The 20726-nt window shown below is 36.9% G+C and overlaps 1 protein-coding gene across 7 annotated transcripts in view; it reads left to right on the plus strand.

Annotated features, from left to right (window-relative positions):
• The window catches only part of ESRRG (estrogen related receptor gamma), a 467657-nt gene that overhangs the window by 189102 nt on the left and 257829 nt on the right, over window positions 1–20726 (plus strand). Inside the window, exon 1 of one of the 7 annotated variants that reach the window (XM_067564960.1) lies at window positions 14901–18035. The exons of the other annotated variants lie outside the window; for them this stretch is intronic. The gene's annotated coding sequence lies outside the window, so the exon portion shown is untranslated. Of the gene's footprint in view, window positions 1–14900; window positions 18036–20726 lie in introns of those variants that run through there. 7 annotated transcript variants of the gene reach the window in all.

Here is a 20726-nt window from a genome sequence, read left to right on the forward strand (position 1 = left end):
ACCGGTATATAAATTTCTATTTTCATTCCCCAGATGTGTTAAGGGCTGATAGGCGCAATAAGGGCCGAATTCTGATCTCACTTGCTATTTACCAGTGTGAATCAGGAGTAATTCCACAAAAATCAATGGAGTTGCACCAGATTAAGATCAGAATAAGGCCCTTAAATGTTAATTTGGTAAATCTGCACACTCTACAGCATCAGTTGTATGGAGCATATGTTAGTAGATGCTCATGTTTGCAATGGTGATTCACAGTTAATCGTTATAAGAAATAGGCTTACCACTTCATAAACTCTGGGAAAGACTGTTTTCTTTTCCAAACATTTAAATTACTCAGCCGTTTTATGCATTAAAACCCAATTATAACCTACTGTATCAGAGAATTTAAAAAGCTATTTTCTTCAGCAACTGTGCCTAGACTTATATTTTGTCACTCTTAGTTCACACTCTCAAATGCATTTTTTTTTAACAGAGCAAGCGAGCCACTTGACCAGACCTCAGGTGTTGCCCTAAAATACTACAATTTTTTTATTATATTCTTATTATATTCTTCAGGACTGATTATCAATTGTGCTTTAGTTAGAGACAGGCTAGTACCAGAATACTAAATCCAAACTCTTTGCAGCTAACAACCCTCCTTCCTTCCTGCCTCCCCTCTCCCCCCCCCCCTTTTTTTTCAGATGGATCTGGCCAGATCTGAAAACCCTTGAACTCTGGGAAAGTTCAGGTTTAGATCCAAACTTCATGGGTTGGGTCCATCTGTATTCCAGATTCTGTCTTCTTTATTTCAGATGGCAGAGTCCTAAGGGTTTGGCCCCAAAGGGGTGTGCATACCATAGTGAACTACTCATGTTGTTTCTACTGTTCTGTAAGTACTCAAGCAATTGAAGCCAGAAGAACTAAATAAATATACATTCATGACACCCATAGCCCTATTGTCATTCTTTATTCTATTTAAAAGAAAACTATATCATTCAGATTAGCATTATGAAATCTCAGTACAACCTAAATGAATTTGAAAATGTAAATGAAAAATAATTTACCAGCTTCTTTTGAAACTGCAATATTTAGAGACAAGCAAAGGCTGCTTCAATTAGTTTGCTTTAAGCATTTTATGAACACTGCACATGAGAGAACAAAGCCAGAAGGAAATTTCCCACTCTCACACCTAATCCACAGTTTGAGAAGGGATTTGCAGGATTATGAGGAATGAGGCATACTAGTTGTGGAACCAAAAAACGTGTCTCACACACTTAATTTTGGCTATCACCTTTGGCTGTCACCATTGATGTGGTCTATCTCGGTGTTATTCCACGGCTAAAAATTAGCTGTGACCATGCCACAAAATGCAGAAATGTATTTCTTTTTGGAATACAACCTCCTTGTGATAGCAAACCTGATTTGACAGTGTCCAGCTGAGAAGCTGCATATTATATGACCTATTTGGAATGTGTGCAATTTTTTGAAAATATTGTCCAAGACGAAAGAAAAATCTTTCAGATTATCCATTGGGAGGCTGATTTCTCAGCAGCAATGTATATGTGTCTCGGATCATATTATTATTATTCTAGGAAGATGATCATTGCAATTGTAGATAATGCAGTAACTGGGGTGTGTCTTATGTGTTTGTAAACCCAAAGGGAGGCACTTAGAAACTAATAAAACACTCTGAAGTGCAGCTCCAGAAATGTGACTATTTATTGGTTGAACATTGACCATGTATTTCTGTAGCTCACTCTCACAACCTTGTCCATCCATTGGGAATTGATAGGAAAAAGTTTGGTAGAAATGATGCCAAAAAATCCAGGTCATCAGGAATTCAACAATTGAAGAATTTCACCTGTAGGGCCAATTTCTCTTTTCATTTATGTCTGTATATTTCAGGAGTAACTCCACTGAGTTACCCCTGAGCTACACTGGGATAAGTGAAAAGAGAAACTTTGGGCCCAATTTTAACAGTAGATATCATCAGCATAACTTGGGTGAAAAACAAATTACGATGTAATATTTTCAGAAATAAAAATTCTGACTTACTCATAATGCCTTCAAAATTCATTTTAGAGATGGGTGCACTTATCAAAAATCTGTTCAGTTTTGTATCTAGGATTGCCATCTAGGAACATGTACATTCTGTATCATTTAGAGGAAAAGGGAAAAAGCAATTTTACAGCTAAACAATCAGATTTCAAAATAAGTAATAGCCCTATTGATGTTCTTGTGGTCCAGGGATATCATGCATGAAAAAGCGAAGGGGGTGTGTTTAAAAAAAAAAAAGAAGAAGAAAGTAAAAGAGCACAAGTAGCTGCAGTTCTGTTTTCATCTGTTGAGAGTCTTGTATGTGGAGCCTAAGCTGAGATAAGCGTCTGGTGTGTCCCTTCATGTAGTGCTGTAAAACTGTATGCACTAAAGTTCCCAATGATATTAATATTAACTAAGCAACGTTATACTTCTAAATAACTCCTCTTGTTAGATATTTAAAGTTCAAGTGTTTGTTTGCTTTAGTTAAGTGCTCTGAAGTGCTTCAAAAGGCATTGGCCCATTTATATAAACAAATAGAGAAACTCACTGATAGTCTAGTCTACCCAGACAGAGTATCTTACCCAACAATAAGGGCTAGTCCATACTTAAAACTTAACAGCGGCACATCTATTTCGGTACAGCTGTGCTGCTGTAAAAGTGCTTGTGTAGCCTTGTTATGTCTGTGGGAGAGAGCTCATCTGCCGACATAATAAAACCACCTAAACAAGCAGTGGAAACTGTGTTGGCAGGAGAGCACTGTCCACACAAGAACTTATGCTGGCAAAACTTATGTTGCTCAGAGGGTGTTTTTTCACACCCCTGAGTGACAAAAGTTTTGCCGGCATACATGCTAGTATAGACAAAGCCTAAGAAATCCCTTACTGGGTATGAAAAGAATCTATCCTAGTGGCCTCTAAAATACTTGAGTCTTCATTTTATATTCTTTGGTCAGGACTTTCTCTTCATTGCCTACATTCAGACAAAATTTTCACATTGCAAATAACATGAAGAGAGGAAGTCAAGTCAGTAGCTCAGATGCTTAAATATACAAGGAATAAAAGTGGCTAGCTATGAAGAATAATATGGAAGACTGGTTTTCTTTCAGATTATTTCTAGAATTAGTATTTATTTGTACCACAATATTTTGTTCTTCTTTTTGCTGGAATGTGCTAATTCAGTAATCTGTTTAATTTTTAGTATCCTAATTTGCCTGAGAAAATCAAAGGAAAATAAGGGTGGGCTGAATCTACTTGGCAGGACTTCAGAAACCTTTGAATGTAGTGGTATTTCGTTACCTGTTGCACTGACTCAGTTCTAAAAGATCACATATCTATAGCTCAGACCTATTTTCAAACCTAATGCTTGAAAAATTCTCACTGTATATCCGTTAATAGAGAAAGGAAGAAGGAAAGAAACTTGCCAATATTGAGAGACTTTTATGCTATTTACCTGCTTCCCATAATGCCTACCACTTGTCTTCATAAGGACAACTAAGCTATACCACCATTGCTCCTGTACATTACAAACCCCTTAGCCCAATAATACCATTTTTCCTTTCAAGGCCTTGAAGGCCAAGAACTTCAATAAGTTATTTATTGAAGGATAGGAAAGTTTATCTCACAAGTCTCTCATTTGCACACTCTCATGCATACAAATAGGTGGATATTTGTGAGATCTGATTCTTCCACTGTAGGATATGTGTAGTTACCTATTAAAGTCAAGGCAGTTAAACCCTGAAGTGAAGGAAAGTTGAACCCTGAAAGATTTGGTTAGCAGAACAAGAGTCTCTGATGAACAGCAGTACATGGAGCTCTTTTGTTCTTTGCTGTTGCCCTTTAGAGAGGCAGAGCAGCTTGCAAAATCAAAGATGTTCCAATAGCAACTGATTTTCCCACTGCAGGATATTAGTGAAGAGCTCCATGAACAGAGACTCCTGCTGTTTTGACCAAACTGTGCAGGGCTTACTTGTTAGATGTGGGCTGAAATGCAAACCTGAGAGCTGCCTTGAACAACACCAAATCTCGAGCAGCCATCCTCCAGAACACAAAGTACTGTAAACAGAGAGAATTACTTGAACCACACCTTTATACTGAAATGAGATAATTTGGCAACCTGGATGAAATCAGTGTGTTGTAGTCATCTTGAATTGCATGTGTTTTCTTCTATGTGGCCACGTGCTGTCTGTGAGCCACAAGGGCTAATTTAAAGTTCATTTTACAAAATGGAAGTTTGACTAACCTTACAACTCAGTGAATGTGGCATAGTTTGAGGATTACTTTTGTCAAATTTGATCAACTCCAAAGGAAACCTTTTCTAAATGTTAGTTATGAGATGAATCAAGGAAGGAAAGAACTTGTCATTCCTCATCACTGGAAAACAACACAGTATGTTATCTCTTTGTTTTTGTAGTACGTAAAATATAATTTTAAGGATTTATTTATATTTTTAAGGGGTCCAAACAAAAGAAACAGGCATTGGAACAAGACAGAGTCCCTATCTTATCTTCAGTTTACTGTATTGTAGTACTTATAGTGCTGCCTATGGCTAGGTTGCCCAGTGCTTTTCCATTATAAGACCCTGTATTCAGCTGCTTATAAATTTGCCAAACTTTAACCATTTGGATTGAAATTTCCCATGCCAGCTGTCTGCCTCAGGACAATTTTTTTTTAAAGTTACTTTTCAGCTAAAAGTTCAGCCATTTCCAAGAACATATTTCACCCTTCCCATTTGCAAAGTCTTTAAGATGTAGTAGGTTTGAAGCTCAAATTTGCTCTAGAATCCAACTTGCAGGCTGCCAATAAAGCCTTGAAGCACACCTATCAGTCCTTTCCAAGGTTTAATTTGAATTAATAGACTGTATTTGTCCATTTTATTTTATAGCAAAAGTCTGATGCCCCTTTGCCTTTTATTTCCTTAGACAATTCATGATGCCTTTGTTACTGTTGATAAGTTGGAGAGGGTTCAGGGAAGAGCCATGAGAATGATTAAAGGATTACAAAACATGCCTTATAGTGGTAGACTTAATGAACTCAATCTATTCAGTTTAACAAAGATAAGGTCAAGGATGACTTGATTACAGTCTACAAGTATTTTCATAAGGTGTAAATATTTAATAATGGGTTCTTCAGTTTATCAAAGGAAGGTATAACACAGTCCCAAGGCTGGGAATTGAAGCTAGACAAATTCAGATAGGAAATAAAACATACATTTTTAATGGTGAGTGTAATTAACCACTGGAACAATTTACTAAGTGTTGTGGTGGAGTCTCCATCACTGACAATTTTTAAATCAAGATTGGATGTTTTTCTAAAAAATGTGCTCTAGGAATTATTTTGGGGAAAGTTCTATGGCTTGTGTTATAGAGGAGGTCAGACTACATGATCATAATGGTCCCTTCTGGCCTTGGAATCAAAGAATAGGTGAATTTCTGTCTTATAATTCTCACTTTTCTTTTTATATGCACTTAAAATATATAAAGTCATGGGATGAAATTCTGGCCCTGTTGAAATCAAAGGGAGTGTTCCCATTGATTCCAGCAGGGCCAGACTTCATTCAAATTGTACCATTGTTATATGGCTGTGTATGTAGTATTCATATACAGATGCATCATGTGGGTAGAGAGAGACCCCGTTACAGCCAGGCACCAGTTCCATGTCCACATGAAAAGTACAAGGTCTAATAATAAAAATAAAAAATAAATAAAAAAGAGGAAACCCTTCTCCTTTGAGAAGCTTTCACATTTGTGTCTAGAGTTCATCAAATTTAAAATATAAGAAAGGGCCAAGTTGTCCTGAACCCTGATGTCACTATGCGCTTGTGGTTTGGCTAAACAACTAAATGAACATAGTTTGTAGAGGCTTGATTTCCAGGTGCCTCACCCAGGCACACACCCCAAATTTGGGTGGACGTACAGGCAGTTCCCCAGGTAGTGGTCCTCCTCCACTAGCTTTCTTGTCTCTCCTGCCCCTTTCCACCCTTTTTTTTTTATAAGACTGGTACAATCAAGTGCAATTGCCTTTAGTGACTCGGGTTTCTGCAGGACCCAGTGGTCCTCTCCCAACTTCCCTGAGCTAAGAAAGTGAGTTGGGTAGGCAACAGAGAGCCTCTCATACCCCATCTCCTGTCTTGGTGCTGCTGCTCTTCATTACTGTGACAAGGGGTGTTATAATCACTGGGGGGGGGGGCATCCCCTCTTGGGTTCTGAAGAAACCATACAGCCAATCATATCAATTCTGTATGTTGCCATGATAAATGTCACCTAGACTCCTTTTATTTTATAATCCAAGGTGTACATTTCATGACCCATGGGATATAAACCACAAAAGATTACATACGTTCACTTCTGTATCTAAGCTCAGTCCACAGTAGTGATGCTCTTGGGGCCAGTCTTGCAAGGCCAGTGCTGCTTGCATGAGGCTGAGCACCCTCAACACCTTTTGAAGTCAATGTGAGTGATCCATTGTTCGTCTCATAATGTGTACGTCAAATGGATTAAAGCAATGAGATAGAGAGGGGAATTTTATACCTTCCCCAACAAAACTAACAAAAGAGGGCCAACGTGATATAACAAAATCATAGAATTGTAGGACTGGAAGGGACCTTGAGAGGTCACCTAGTCCAGTCCCCTGCACTTACGACAGGACCAAGCGTTATCTAGACCATCCTCCACAAGTGTTTGTCTAACCTGCTCTTAAAAATCTCCAATGATGGAGATTCCACAACTTCCCTAGATAATTTATTCCAGTGCTTAACTACCCTGACAGTTAGGAAGTTTTTCCTAATTTCCAAACTAACCCGCCCTTGCTTCTATGTAAGCCCATTGCTTCTTGTCCTATCCTCAGAGGTTAAGGAGAACAATTTTTCTCCCTCCTCCTTGTAACAACCTTTTATATACTTGAAAACTGTTATCATGTCCTCCCTCAGTCTTCTTTTCTCCAGACTAAACAAACCCAGTTTTTTCAGTCTTTCCTCATCGGTCATGTTTTCCAGATCTTTAATCATTTTGTTGCTCTTCTCTGGACTTTCTCCAATTTGGCCATGTCTTTCCTGAAATGTGGCACCCAGAACTGGACACAAGACTCTAGTTGAGGCCTGATCAGCACGGAGTAAAGCAGAAGAATTACTTCTCGTGTCTTGCTTAAAACACTCCTGCTAATGCATCCCAGAATGATGTTTGCTTTTTTTACAATAGTGTGACACTGTTGACTCATAGGTAGCTTGTGATCCACTATGATCCCCAGATCCCTTTTCTCAGTACTCCTTCCCAGGCAAGTCATATCCCATTTTGTGTGTATGCAATTGATTGTTCCTTCCTAAATGGAGTACTTTGAATTTGTCCTTATTGAATTCCACCCTGTTTACGTCGACCATTTCTCCAGTTTGTCCAGATAATTTTGAATTTTAATCCTATCCTCCAAAGCACTTGTAACCCCTCCTAGCTTAGTATCATCCGCAAACTTTGTAAGTGTACTCTCTATGCCATTATCTAAATCATTGATGAAGATATTGAACAGAATTGGACCCAGAACTGATTCCCTGCGGGACCCCACTTGATATACCCTTTCAACTTGACTATGAGCCACTGATAACTACTCTTTGGGAACAGTTTCCAATCAATTATGCACCCAAGTTATAGTAGTTCCATCTAGGTTGTATTTCCCTAGTTTGTTTATGATAAGGTCATGTGAGATCATATCAAAAGCCTTACTAAACTCAAGATATACCACATCTACCACTTCGTTGTTACTCTGTCAAAGACAGCTATCAGATTGGTTGACATGATTTGTTTGTGACAAATCCATGATCACTGTTACTTATCAGTTTATTATCTTCTAGGTTTTTGCAAAATGATTGCTTAATTATTTGCTCCATTATCTTTCCAGGAACTGAAGTTAAGATAACTGGTCTGTAATTCCCCAGGTTTTCCTTATTTCCGTCTATAGATTGGCATGATATTTTTCCTTTTTCAGTCCTCTGTCTTCTGTGACTTCAAAGATAATCGCTATTGGCTCAGATACCTCCTCAGTGAGTTCCTTGCATATTCTAGGATGTATTTCAGCATGTCCTCATGATTTAAAGACGTTTAACTCATTCTTTCTCTATTTTAGTCTCATATCCTACCTAGTTTTCATGGGCATTCGTTATGGTAGATGTCCAATTGCTACTAACCTTTTCGGTGAAAATTGAAACAAAAAAGTCATTTACCACTTCTGCCATGTCCATATTTTATGTTATTGTTTTTTCCCCTTCCTTGAGTAACAGGCCTAACCTGTCCTTGGTCTTCCTGTTGCTTCTAATATATTTGTAGAATGTTTTCTTTTTATCCTTTATGTCTCTAGCTAGTTTAATCTCCTTTTGTGCCTTGGCCTTTCTAATTTTGTTCCTACATACTTGTGTTATTTGTTTATATTTATCCTTTGTAATTTGACTTAGTTTCCATTTTTTGTAGGACTCTTTTTTGAGCTCCAGATCATTGAAGATCTCCTGGTTAAGCCAGAGTGTTCTCTTGCCATACTCTCTATCTTTTCTACGTGGGATAGCTTTCTCTTGTGCCTTTAATAATGTTTATTTGAAAACCTGCCAACTCTCTTGAACAGTTTTTCCCTTAGACTTACTTTCCATGGGATCTTACCTACCAACTCCCTGAGTTTGCTAAAGTCTGCCTTCTTGAAATCAGTTATCTTTGTTGTGTTGTTTTCCCTCCTACTATTCTTTGGAATCATGAACTCTACCATTTCATGATTACTTTCACCCATGCTGCCTTCCACTTTCAAATTCTTAACCAGAATCAACATGGGCTTGATTTGGCTCTCAGTCACACTGATGAAAATTAAAGGTAACTCCACTGAAGTAAACATAGTTACACTTGTGTAAAAGCAGTGTGATTTCAAAATCAGTTCTGCTACGTCAGTTTGGTGTGGTATGAAGTTTATCTTTTCATTGGTTTTGGAAGACCATAACTCATTTGTGCCTTCATTACTTGCAGGAAATTCAGTCATCTCCAACCCATGGCTTCAAAACTTTTATCCCACACCACACTGTCACTCATTCTTTCACACATTTTACATATGTATCATTATTTTCATCAGCATCTGTCTTTCCACTGTTGATTTATTGCTTTCTAGGTCTCTGCCCTTTTATATAATACTAGATCAAAAATCATGTCTGTGTAGAGGGAAATGCATGATTTCAAAGATTTACTACTGGTTTTAAGATTTTATGGCCAACATGAAAGTAAATGTGAAGTTACATTAAATTGACCACTAATTATTTGTCATGAAACAAGAAAGCATTAAAAAAAAACCCTCTCTCTGCCCAAACCAGACTCCTTGCCCCCACTCCAACAAAACTGTTGCAGGAGGTTCCTGTGGTATGAATAAATGTATTTCTTTTAACACTTTTATGGTGTAAAAATGCTATTGTTTCATCTGAGGTGTGAGGAGATGTGCTAACCTTGTCAACGTGGATGCAGCAGAGCAGAAATGATAACTGTATATAAATTTTTTTAACAAAATTACTCGTGTGTGTGTGTGTGAGAGCGAGAGAGAGAGAGAGAGAGAGAGAGAGACAACTTATTTAAATCCTGAATACAGTCAGACCTCATATGCATTGTTAAAAAAAAGCCCTAAAGAATTGCATATGGATTAGGGGGATGAATATTCTATTATTTCAGTCTGTTCTGCTGATCTTCTTATTGTGACTTTGCGCTTCAGAAATCTGCCAGGAATTTGGCTTTGCCGTACTAGGCAGTAATTTTAAATGTGTATCAAGCACTTGATAGTGTATGATTTGCGTGCTGTTGCATTCCCATTCCCTAAATTTTCCACCAATTTATTACTTTTTTCATACTGTTTTAATATTTCAGGATGATGAATATATACAGCATCATTAAAGGTAAATAAAAAATGCATGAAATTAAAAAATGGAATATTAGATGTTTCTTTCCTGTAATCCCTAGGTCCAATAGGAATGAAATGTCTCTGTTCTGTCAAGTAATCCCTAAACATGATTAGAGACCTTGTACTTTCCACATAGCCCACATAATATTTGTATCATATAAGCCTATTTATGTAAGGTTTGACTAAAAGTTGTTATTAGAAGACCTATAAACCTATTTTACAATTCAGAAAGATATGCTTGCCTCTTAATCTCTCTACTTGTATTATTTTGCTGGAGTTGATGGCAATGCGTCCTTAATTCATTTTTTTCAAAATGCTGTTACATCTTTTGGGTACTTATATCATGCATTAGCTATCCCATTGACATGTATTTTTAAGACACAGGATTGAGTTCATCTAGTTCTGTAGCTTCTCCTTAAATCTGAGCTAGGAGGGACATGCAACCCTTTCCTGGATCTTTTCTGCAATGTCCAGATTTAGTCTGAACCATGGGTCAGGAAGATACAGGAATCTTTTTTTTTTTTTTTTTTTTTTTTTAAGGATTAATTTTCTATATTTGAATCTCATAAGATATGTTGTTGATGCTTCTGACGTTTTGAATCAGCTTTTGATTTGGCCAGCTGATTGAGTGGCTTTAGAGAAAAAAGCTGCAAATAGGAAAAGTTTTAATTGAAGTACAAATAGGTATAAAAAGGAAGATGTGACAGCTAGTTCTGGGTCGATTTTGTTATTTCTTCCTATAACACCCATCTATTTGGGAAGCAATAACACAATATTCCCTTCTTGGTCAAATCTCCAGTTGAGTCTAATTGTTAAACATCTTCCATTTCCATTCCAAGGACATAATTGTGCACATTGATTTCAGTAGGTGTTTCTCTGAGTAAGAAGTGCTGAATATAACACCTTATTAGCAAATCTTTTGGATCGGTAGTCAGGCAATCTGCTCCATATTCCTGGGTCTGCCACAGATTTCTTCCATGATTTTGGGCAAGTCTCTTAATGCCTCAGTTCCCCATCTCTAAAATGGGGATAATAGTACAGGATTGTTGTCAAGCTCAATTCATTAATGTTGTGAGGTGCTGGGAAGTAGTGAGAGCGAATCTTAGTAAAACCTATACATAAATAAAGTAAAATTAGTACCTTTTGTGCCTGGTGTAGTTTGACTGGTTTTTCATAAGAAGAATATTTTCAGTTTGTATTTGATAATTACTCACAGTAATTCTGTGTTTCATATATTTTGATTTGAGATTATATTAATTTAGTGTTACCTAATTGTTTCTTTTAAAATATATACTAATAGAATAAGAGTTAGTTTTCAACCATATCCCAGTGAAATTCTACTTTCAGTCCGTTTTCAACAATGAAGGTAGGTTTTCTGAGCAGTGGCTTGGTGCTTGTATTTATGAACAGCAAGAAGCATAAATGCTCACTGCTAAACTACTCTTTCAGGAAAAATCAGATCAATACCCGTTATTTAGTCTACATTTATGGGGTATGTTAAATGACCACAATTCCTGATGTTCACTATGAATATGGCATGTTTAAAACCACACTCTATATTGCCCAGAAAAATCTGATGTAGTTGGAATCTTCAATCCTTGCTCTCATTTCAAATAGTCAGTTTAGGGGATCAGAGTCCTTTTTTGTTAACTTGAGGCATTTAATTATTTTAGTATAAGTAAGTGAAGGAGAATTGAGCTTTTCCCACACCAGTCCTCTTCCTACTGCCAGCATAGGGATTAGGTCTGGGATACCCTTGCGTCATGCTGATCCCCAGCCGTTGTTTTGTGCCCTTGGGACCATTAGAGTTGGCGTTTAGTTACAATAATTTATGTTTGGGGACTTGCCTTGCATACAGGGGACCCAAGATCAGAGAAGTGCAAAGGTGAGTTTTATGTCATCTTTGTGCATGCTGTTTTCAAATTGAAATGTGTACACTCCCAAATTGCACTGGGTGTTCCTGGCTTATACATGAGAATCTAGCTGTATATGCAAAATCAGTTTCAGATGCCTTTATTGCTGCAGTTTAAGTGGAAGATGGGGATTGCAAAGGCAAAAGCTTAATTTAACAAATAATATTGTACTCTCAATCCTTAAAATGAACTAATTCTTTAGAGTACTTAGGAAGATAACATATTTAAATAACCTTAGGTATTTACGACGGACAAATTAGATACTGAGAATACGTAATGGCTGTCTCTCATGATATTTTCACTGCTTTTTCTTTATGGGAAGTAATATCATAATTGCAAAATTTCCAAATTGCTTTTTACACAAATCCACAGAAATTAAATCTCCTCCTTGTTATAAATATGAAGTGATGTCTCGAGACACTACTATATTAGCACAGATCTATGGAGACAACAAGCCAAATTCTGCTTTCAAATACATCGCTGTAAATATGGAGTAACTAAATTGAAATTGAACTCTGTTAAAACTTCGTGGAGTTTCTTTTCTGTCAAGCCTTGATGAAGCAAAGCAAATAAGCAGGAGCTTATTATTAAGCATGAGTACCATCAACTTGTGCTTAAAGTTAAGCATGCACTTGAGTGCTCACTGGACTGAGAACTAGGATTAATATATGGACTGTTGTGTAGAGTATAAATAGTGATGAATGATATAAACTGGAAGTCTTTGTAGATAACATCACAAATCAATGTCAAACTCAAAGGAAATAATGTGAGTACATATCTTTGTAAACCATGTCAAGTTATTTAGATGACAAAATAGCATATGATACAATACATATTTGTACCTGCAGTGGAGGCCTTGAGCCAAATTCCATTTACATTACTCCAGTTTCAATCCAGAATAATTCCAGTGAAGGCCATCCATTATGTCAGAAAGAAAAGGTGAAACATCAGTGCAAATTATACTAGCACCATAAAAAAGAGAGGAATTTGATAAGTGTGTTTAAAATAATACTAATGTTCAGCTCAAGACAGAGCTGTGAATTGAAATTTCTGCATAATAGCTACCATATCACTTACACGATTGTGTTATCTGTAAAATTGTGTCTAGGTATCGCTGCATATAGAGGGCTAGATCAAGGAATCATTATTTAGGCAACATACCCTTGACTTCAATTGCCCGATTAATAACAGAGTAAGAACTGCAGGATTTGGCCTATAGTGTGCTTTTAGAGGGTTCCATTGCACTCTTCAATTCTGTGTACTGGACTATTGAAGAAGTGTGTATAACCACAACATGGGTTTACATATCTTTCTCTGGCTTATCATTAGTATCATAACTCTGTCTGTAAGAACGTATCAGGAGGTGTCGAATCATTCATGTTTATAGAAAACCTAGATGTACTGCATTGCCTGTAACAGAACTAGCAGGACTCAGTAGGAAGCAATGGCAAACTTAGCTTACAAGTACTTTGTTTTTAAATAGATTTATGTCAGAACCATAATGGCTTTTTTTTACTTAAATTAATCAGTGTCAGAGCTTTTCATGTAAAGTGGTATAGTTTGCCCAAGGGAATAAAAGATAAGATTTCTACCAAGTGCTATAGTCTATTTTACTTGCAGAGTCAAACCTATTTTATGGAGGAAATCATGATGAACCATAATTGTAAAAATTGAAGGCTACTCATGGTAGTAGAGTTAAGCACATGAGTAAATGTATGCAAGATCAGGGCCTATGTGCATCTACGCTAACATGCTTAACATCTTAATTTGCACACACAAATAACCGCCTGTGATTATTAGCTGATTATCACAGTCTTAGATATGCAAAATGCAAGTGCAAACCAACTTCTGCTTTTTAAACATTTGGCCCACTGGGTTTTAAGGCCTGGGCCAACATCCATTGAAATCAACAGCAGTCTTTCCACTGATATGAATGGGCTTCGCATCAGATCCTTAGTGCTATTGTCATAGACCTTTTATTCTACAACTTGTTATCATAATAAGTGAGATTATGACAATAAAGATTATTATATAAGCTTTGGAAATATATGGTACTTTTATAGCCATATTATGATGGTTTAAATGAAATGTTTTGAGTCCAAGTTGTGGAAGATTCCCCAGGCCTGCAGCTAGTAAAGTTTATCCCTCAGAAAGGTCTGTCTAGGATGTTTTGTAAAATGTGGTGAGTTTCTGCTTCGAATTTTTAGAATGATTTTTGTCAACAAATTTAGACATTTTTGAAATCATAGGATTCAGACTGTTTATGTTAAAATCAGTGGATTAGTCCATACCTATGTAACAGTATGTTTTTAAGAGTGCCATCGGATGGGTTAAACTTCCATACGCTTTCTTGACAGTATGGAATTTTATAAATAATGTAAAAAAAAAGATCAAAACTAAGTTGCAGGAAGGACAATGGTCTCCTATGCTTTTATCAGTATTGGAATGCAGTATATATTATGTGTTCCTCCAAAGTATCGAACACATTTCTGTCAGCAGTCATTACCAGTGTCCTTTCCCCCCTAAAAACAATAAATAAATAAAAAGTTAAGTCTCATTCTGTTATTTATGGAAGATATTGCGGTATTCAATTGGATTATCAATTCTCAAAAGTGTAGGTGCTTGCTCATTGTTTTAATAGGAATGTTTTCAAATGCATTAACACCCATTTATCCTTTCCTTCACTATACAGGCATCACAACCAAAATTAGGGGAGTTACTCTCACAGTTCCTCTCACTCCTTATCCCTCTCAGAGCAAAATTTTCTGTCTTTTCAAAGTAACCTTTACTCTGCAACTGATAAACAGTATTGTTTTCTGTTTTAATGATCCCCAAATAATGTTATAGTTAAATGCAGTTTGTCTCAGCAGGTTTCTTTGAATTTATGAGCATTTTTGTTCCATATCCCACATTAGTATGTCAAATATTATTTACATTTTTACAGTTTTCATTGAATAGTTGAAATACCCATTTTTCAGAGACTTCAGATTGCTTTTGAACATATTTGAATGTGTTTTAGCCATCACCAAACTTAAAATAGGAACCCTTTTTTCAGCTTATCTTTATTAAACACCTGTAAAAATCAATGGTATTCCTTTTTCTTATAAAGCTCTCTTCTTTTAACAAATGCCAGAAATAATGCACAGTTTATTCCAGTGTGGATTTGTTTGCTTGGCATTAATGAGCAGGAGCAGTAAATAGTCCAGTAATGTCCGTACCATACAGGTTCATGTTATAATGTAATAGATAGAATTTTGATGTTAACATACAACTAATCTGATCATTAACTATAATCTATTAGAAATGATTATTTTATTGCATGTCAGACAGTTTTTAAAGAAATTCTATCCATAATGAAGCTGTAATAATGGATCATTCTTTACAAATGATAATATTTGCAAATCCAAAGAATGAGAGGTATGGTCTGACTAATTATATTTCTTTTTCCTTTTCTTTGAGTAAAATCAAATATTCATTTTATATGACTTAAACTATGGAGCGAGGGGGTGTGTTTTTGTTAGATAAATGCAATTTGAGTTGCATTTTTATTTCTTAAGGGTGGAACACCAGGCTTTGCATTCAGTGAAGTCAGTAGCAAAAGTTGCGTTGATGTCTACTGGTCATCTAGGTTCTCACATTGGTTGGGTCAGGCCTTCAGTGTTGTTTTGGTAAAATACGTTAAAACCAAATTGTGTTTTTGGGGTGAAATGTTGTTTGTCATGATTCATCCTAGAGCAAAATTTCAGAGGCTTAAAAACTAGAGTTGCTATTTTTTATGTCCTTGTGTTAATTTGATTAGGCCTGATGCAATGCCCACTAAAGTGAATGGTATTATTTCCAGTGAATTCAGTGAGCATTGAATCAGGCTGTTGTGCAATATTGTGTTAGGCAGCAAAGTCTGTATATGTGTCTGTGTTTAAAAAATTCAATATGTATCAATTAAAAATAAAAGGAGCTACAATAGAAATGCAGCCAATACAATCTCCAGTTTAGCTGTGTGAATAGCACCGGTTGAGATTAAAAACCCCTTGATGTGATAACTAGAGGTCATAGGAAGGTACTAGAAGAGATGACAAAAGTTAATATGCTCATAAATAATTAAGTGCCATGACCAGGAATAAGAGTTAGATCAGGAATCAGAGTTTATTTTCAAAGAATGTTGTGGAACATTTGCAAAGGGGAAAATAATGTGATACAATTGGAAAGTGGGAAGGTCTAGTATGCTGGTTGCTGCTGCTACTGCCTCTCTGATAAGATTGTAAGAGTTGCCAATATCAGTATTCAGTCTTGTAGTGTGTCACAGTGCTTTCATGTGAACTGAACTGAACTGTCTCTTCACACTCCCTCCCTCTCTTTCTCTCGCTCTCATTCCCTGCACTCATCGCATTGAAGTCAGGGGAAAGAAAAAAGATTTGAGGATCGCCCAATTTGTTCTGACATAAAGAGATGTTTAGCTCTGTGAAAGGTGGTGGAGGCAGAGTGCCTGACTGACACTTCAACAGTGTGTCTGCTGGGATTGCTCACTTCATGTCCCTTCATATTCCCGCTGTGTCCTGCATGAGTGCTCTTGTCTAATCTTCACAGTGAGAACACCAACGGTCCCTTGGGCTTTGGTGCTCAACACCTTGTTAGACAGGGCTTATGGTGCCACAGCTCTTGGTTTAGCACTTGTTTTTGCTCTAACATTTCAGGTTTGTTTAAAGTCCAAATCAAAGATTTTTCAAGTGGCTTCCTACAAAAATGCTGTATATCTCCTAATTGCTTTGGTCTGCTTTTAACAATAGCTGGATTTGGGTGGTATCACGTAAAACCTTGGGAGAACAAAGAAGGAAAAAACATAAAAGAAAATAAAGAAGGACCTTGCTAAGTCAAAAATGTACTGCTTCAAGCAACTGCATGCTCTGTTTTTCTTTTTTAAATGAAAATGTGTTGACCTGCTTTGGTAAGTTTAGAAAATAGATGAGTTACTAGTAAAATATTCATTGAAGAGCTGACAGCAATTGTGGCAAATTGATAAGAAAGTCAAGACCACGTCTGATCAGTAGCACCTAACTCTGTGCTACTGGTTGCAAAAGAAGTTTAATTTAGTTGTTGTGCTTTTATTTTTTAAAATTCTGGACACGTTGTGGTACATTCTAGCATGCCACATCCTGTTACTAGACATCACATCAGGTTAGTTTGTGATTCTGAATAGCACTAAGAGCATGAGTTAATGAGATGTAATGCTCAGCTCTTATTACTGGAGCATTAGTGGGTACCCTGTTAGCTACAGTTGCTACCCAAATTCATCCTCTACTGTAAATCAGATACAAACCAGACTTATTTTTTACAGATGAATGTTGTTGTTCATATTAACCTTCTCCAAACATGTTCATTGATGGTTTTGTCCTTGTTAATTCTTTTAAAAAACATTTTCCTGTGCTTTGCTTATACATTTTTGATGCCTCCCATATTCCTTTTTTAAAGGCAACTCTTTGCCTCCTAGATCCCTAAAACAATTACCTGTGACAAATAGCAGAATAGTGTCACCGTCGCTGGTTCCTGCATGGTTGGTGCTGGTTCCTGCATTAACCCGGAAACATGCTGCACCAATTCTCTGACACATGGTTACTCTTATATTTTTCCTTGGACCATTTACATTCCCCGCCAGCTTCAAATTTTGAATCCACCCCTCCTGCCTCCTAACATGCTTTCTGTGCCTCCCTTCAGACTGAGCAAATTTGTGGCTCACCCTGGAAGTGATTCCTAATGCAGACTGCACTCTGAGAGCAACATTTTTAAAGTTGGGTACCTAAAGCTGAATAAAACTCAAAGCTAGTGCTGAAATGAAAATCAAAAGTTCTCCATGACTCAGCTCTTAAACATGGAATCAATAATGCACCCTTTAAAATACATAAAAAGAAACCAGTATGTCTTGACTTGAGTCTTGTTTGGAAGAATGCCACAAATGTACTCTGGCATATACAGACTGATCTTGTAAATTGCTAAGTGCATTCTAGAAGTCAATGGCTGAGGAGGGTGCTCAGCACCTCTGAGGACTGGGAGTGAATTCCATAATCTGGGGCTCTCTGTAAAGAAGATGGCACCAAGGCAATCGTTCCAATCTCACCTATCTTGATTACTCTGATGGGCCACAGTGCCACAGACTGTTCATCAGTTGAAAGTTTAGAGACAATATTTCGAATGGGACTACTTATGATTAAAGGTAAGCACATGGTCAGTGCTTTGCTGCATTGAGGCTTTAAATATAAGTTGAAAACCATGAGGTTCGCTGACTGAATATCTAAAGCAAACTGTATTTTATGAGTTTACCATGAAATATATATATATTTCATACACACACATATGCATATTTAGTAAGCATTTTATTAAAAAATACATTGGCACAAACAGAGAGTAGTTCTACAGACAACTCATGTTTATCCAAGCATTTGCACAGTTATGGAGGTTAACAGACAATAAAGCCACCAATTTCATATTAATTTAAACATCAGTTTAAAATACAATTGTAATGACTCATCAGATTAATCCATGGGAATATACCCTCTAAAAGGACAGCAGTTCTGAAGGGAAATTCCAGATCAGTGAGGTGAAGAATTCTATTTTGACTATTAACTCAAAATTTGAAATAAAATGGCATGATCACCAGAAATTAATACAAGGAGCTCTCTCTGAGTTTCTATCAGTTATATATATTACACAGGTCCATCATCATACAAGTGAACAAGTATGAGATACATATTTTTTTAAATATTTAAGTTAGATATACGTTACTGCTTTGATTGTGGGATACTCAGTTATATACTGAGGTTATGTTAACATTAACTTGTTAATATTGAGTAACTGTTCTATATGTGCCCAGATTTGTTGAGCGTAATGTCTATATGTTAAACAGATTTCCATGGTATTTAAAAATTGACATTTCAAAGAGTGTAGTGGCATAATGAAATGTAAACTGAAAACAGGAATGAGTTAATTAGACTAATGATCCCTTGACTCCTTTATTAGCCAGCTCTTTAGAAATTGGGATTAGCTTTGTTTTCTCTGCTGAATAAAGACAGGAAGGATGATGTTGATTCTAGTAAATGACAGCACCAAAAGAAATGAGTGTTTCCTGTTAGTTATGAGTTTCATAATTTAAGACAAAAATTTTGCTTTCATATACGCATACTTAATTTTATTACACTTTGTGTGAGGCTCAGATTGGAAGAGAGACATCAGGAAAGCGTTCTAGGAATGCCTACTGCTTATTAGTTTAAAAGTGATCTACTGTATTTTATATTAATAGTGGATTCTGTACGTTAATGGGGATCTTCAAGACAGAGTCTTACTTGAGTTGAAGAAAAGGCTGGTCAAAGGGGAAACCTGAGGAAACTTGACAACGTTGGAAGCTGGGCACTTTATTTGTCCTTGTGAAAAGAATGAGCTATACTTTTCTATTACTTGTAAAGACCATCTAAAGAAGCATTAATGAATATCCCAGTAGAGGTTTAAAAATAATGAAAAAAAGCTCTCAAGCGTACACAACAGCAGACGAATTTTTACAACAATAGCAGGAAGCCCAAGACTGGTCTCTTTTGGTTTAGTCAATAAAATGGTGTCATTAGAAGTCCCTATGCTTACAGATCTTGCTCTCCGGCCAAAGAAAATGTTAAATAAGAATTTGAATTAGAGGCAGGAAAAAGAAAAGCAGGATTATATTGGTGGGGTGCAGTGATAACTCATCATGCTAATTTCTGTCCTTAGTTACCCTCATGTAATCATTTTGCAGTCTGTGGAATCACACAGGTGTAACAGAGAGCATAAATTTGAACAACTAATACTAATTTTTAAATTAAAAGGCATAATTCCTGTCTTAATTCCATGAAATATTGAGCTCCTGTCAAGCAACTGGGCAAAAAACCTAATGGGCTTCAAGACTGAGCTTGATAAGGTTATGAAGTGGCTGGTACGATGATTCTGCCTACAATGGCATATGGCTATTCTGTGATCGCTAGTAGCAAATATCCCCAATGGTCAGAGATGAGACACTAGGTGGGGAGGGTTCTGAGTTACTACAGAGGGTTACTACATTTTTCCCAGGTGTCTGCATGGTGGACCTTGCCGACATGCTTAAGGTCCAATTGATTGCTGTGTTTTCCCCAGGATCAGGTTGGCAGAGACCCTGGTTTTTTTTCCTCCTTCTTCTGCAGCATGGGGCACGGATCACTTGCAGGTTTAAACTAGAGTAAATGGTGGATTCTCTGTAACTTGAAGTCTTTAAATCATGATTTGAGGACTTCAGTAATTCAGCCATAGTTTATGCATCTATTACAGGAGTTGGGTGGGTGAGGTTCTGTGGCTTGCAATGTGCAGGAGGTCAAACTAGATGATCATGATGGTCCCTTCTGGTCTTAAAGCCAAGGAGTCTGAGTCCTTCAGCTTCCACTGAAATCTATGAGAGCAGTGGGCACCCAGCACCTTACAGGATTAGGCCTTTAACAAATGCCTGTGGAATATAGAATTTATAACACAAATGAGTCCAAGCAAGGGATGTGACAGCAGCTGAGTTATGAAGCTTTTTACTTCATTACCATCCCACACACCCTCATTAAGCATTCTCTGTACACCACAATGAAGTAAAAGTAATAATATCATTTGTTTATGGATTTAGTCTTTTCAGCTTTCAAGAGTACAGTTGGAAGAGTGCAGTTGAGCAGTTTGAGGTTAGCAGGGCAGCCCCTAAGACTTTCTGGCTATTGCAGGGACTTTCCCTTTTAGGAAAGAAAGGCTATAATATTGGTTGAGTGCCGTTAGTGATTGATTAGGTGCGACTCAATGGCTCTTGGGTATGAGATTCACTTGGTACTTAATTTTACCCTGTGCTTGGTATAATATGCAGTCTGAGCATTGCCTG

The sequence above is a fragment of the Emydura macquarii genome, unplaced genomic scaffold (assembly GCF_026122565.2).
Source record: "Emydura macquarii macquarii isolate MOO-44397 ecotype Brisbane River unplaced genomic scaffold, CSIRO-AGI_Emac_v2 contig_2676, whole genome shotgun sequence".
NCBI classification, from domain to species: Eukaryota; Metazoa; Chordata; order Testudines; family Chelidae; genus Emydura; species Emydura macquarii.